This window comes from Chiloscyllium punctatum, chromosome 3, assembly GCF_047496795.1.
Source record: "Chiloscyllium punctatum isolate Juve2018m chromosome 3, sChiPun1.3, whole genome shotgun sequence".
Taxonomy (NCBI): Eukaryota; Metazoa; Chordata; class Chondrichthyes; order Orectolobiformes; family Hemiscylliidae; genus Chiloscyllium; species Chiloscyllium punctatum.
Window position 1 is genome coordinate 40,458,738 of NC_092741.1, and position 2,500 is coordinate 40,461,237.

The 2,500-nt window shown below is 50.6% G+C and overlaps 1 non-coding gene across 1 annotated transcript; it reads right to left on the reverse strand.

Annotated features, from left to right (window-relative positions):
• Positions 1–1,126: 1,126 nt before the first annotated feature.
• Positions 1,127–1,245, reverse strand: LOC140475202 (5S ribosomal RNA). The gene has a single exon (XR_011959779.1). It is a non-coding gene; the product is annotated as a 5S ribosomal RNA (ribosomal RNA).
• Between the last annotated feature and the right edge of the window lie 1,255 nt (positions 1,246–2,500).

Sequence of the window (2,500 nt, forward strand, 5' to 3'; positions counted from 1 at the left end):
ATACTGAGCTGGGTGGCAGGGTGAAATGTGATGAGGATGTTAGGAGATTACCGGGTGACCTGGACAAGTTAGGTGAGTGGTCAGATGCATGGCAGATGCACTTTAATGTGGATAAATGGATGCTTATCCACTTTGGTGGCAAGAACAGGAAGGCAGATTACTACCTAAATGGAATCAATTTCGGTCAAGGGACAGTACCAAGAGATCTGGGGGTTCTTGTACACCACTCAATGAAGGTCAGCATGCAGGTACAGCAGGTAGTGAAGAAGGCTAATAGCATGCTGGCCTTCATAACAAGAGGGATCGAGTACAGAAGCAAAGAGGTTCTTCTGCAGGTGTACAGGGCCCTGGTGAGACCACACCTGGAGTACTGTGTGCAGTTCTGGTCTCCAAATTTGAGGAGAGACATTCTGGCTATTGAGGGAGTGCAGCGTAGGTTGACGAGGTCAATTCCTGGAATGGCGGGATTACCTTACACTGAAAGACTGGAGCGACTGGGCTTGTGTACCCTTGAGTTTAGAAGACTGAGAGGGGATCTGGTTGAGACATATAAGATTATCAAAGGATTGGACACTCTGGCGGCAGGAAACGTGAGTGCCGAAACAGAGGACACAGCTTAAAAATACGGGGTAGACCGTTTAGGACAGAGATGAGGAGAAATGTCTTCACCCAGAGAGTGGTGGCTGTGTGGAATGCTCTGCCCCAGAGGGCAGTGGAGGCCCAGTCTCTGGATTCATTGAAGAAAGAGTTGGACAGAGCTCTCAAGGATAGTGGAATCAAGGCTTATGGAGATAAGGCAGGAACAGGATACTGATTAAGGATGATCAGCCATGATCATATTGAATGGTGGTGCAGGCTCCAAGGGCAGAATGGCCAACTCCTGCACCTATTGTCTATTGTCCTCCTTTCCTGACTGCCAGCCGCAGACAGCGTGCAGCCCCAATCCCTTTCTTTCCGTCTTTCTTGCTGATTTTGGCAGCGCTCCGCTCTGCTCCCCTCCCTGTCTCCTGCCTGCAGGAGACTGATGCCAGGCACAGCGGCAGCAAAAATAACCTGTCGCTGCATTGCGTGCGTGGCCCAACACGAGTGCAGAGGGGTGACTTGAGCAGCCCCTGCTGGCGGAAAAAGCCTACTGCACCTGGTATTCCCAGGCGGTCTCCCATCCAAGTACTAACCAGGCCTGAGTCTGCTTAGCTTCCGAGATCAGACGAGATCGGGCGTTTTCAGACTAGTATGGCCGTAGGCGCTGGCCCCTGCCTTTTCTCCCCACTTCAAGGCGTGCTGGCCAGCCACATTTTCTTTGCTGCTCTTTCTCTTGATCCCCTTTGTTTTTTTTTTCTCTCTTTTCTCTTTGCTCTTCCTCCTCCGTGCGTGCTTCCCTCCCTCCCTCCCCCCCTCCAGCTAGCCCTTGCCCACCAGGCTCCTGTCGTCTCCCACATCCCCACACAGGCCAACTGCAAGACCTCCCCCTGCTTCATAGGGCTGCAGCCTGCATTCTCTCATCCTTCCACACTCCTCCACGCCTCCATTTCGGAATGGCAGGCAGTGACCAGTGGGGTACCGCAGGGATCAGTACTGGGACCGCAGCTTTTTACAATATATGTTCATGATATAGAAGATGCTATTAGCAATAACATTAGCAAATTTGCTGATGATACTGAGCTGGGTGGCAGGGTGAAATGTGATGAGGATGTTAGGAGATTACCGGGTGACCTGGACAAGTTAGGTGAGTGGTCAGATGCATGGCAGATGCACTTTAATGTGGATAAATGGATGCTTATCCACTTTGGTGGCAAGAACAGGAAGGCAGATTACTACCTAAATGGAATCAATTTCGGTCAAGGGACAGTACCGAGAGATCTGGGGGTTCTTGTACACCACTCAATGAAGGTAAGCATGCAGGTACAGCAGGTAGTGAAGAAGGCTAATAGCATGCTGGCCTTCATAACAAGAGGGATCGAGTACAGAAGCAAAGAGGTTCTTCTGCAGGTGTACAGGGCCCTGGTGAGACCACACCTGGAGTACTGTGTGCAGTTCTGGTCTCCAAATTTGAGGAGAGACATTCTGGCTATTGAGGGAGTGCAGCGTAGGTTGACGAGGTCAATTCCTGGAATGGCGGGATTACCTTACACTGAAAGACTGGAGCGACTGGGCTTGTGTACCCTTGAGTTTAGAAGACTGAGAGGGGATCTGGTTGAGACATATAAGATTATCAAAGGATTGGACACTCTGGCGGCAGGAAACGTGAGTGCCGAAACAGAGGACACAGCTTAAAAATACGGGGTAGACCGTTTAGGACAGAGATGAGGAGAAACGTCTTCACCCAGAGAGTGGTGGCTGTGTGGAATGCTCTGCCCCAGAGGGCAGTGGAGGCCCAGTCTCTGGATTCATTGAAGAAAGAGTTGGACAGAGCTCTCAAGGATAGTGGAATCAAGGCTTATGGAGATAAGGCAGGAACAGGATACTGATTAAGGATGATCAGCCATGATCATATTGAATG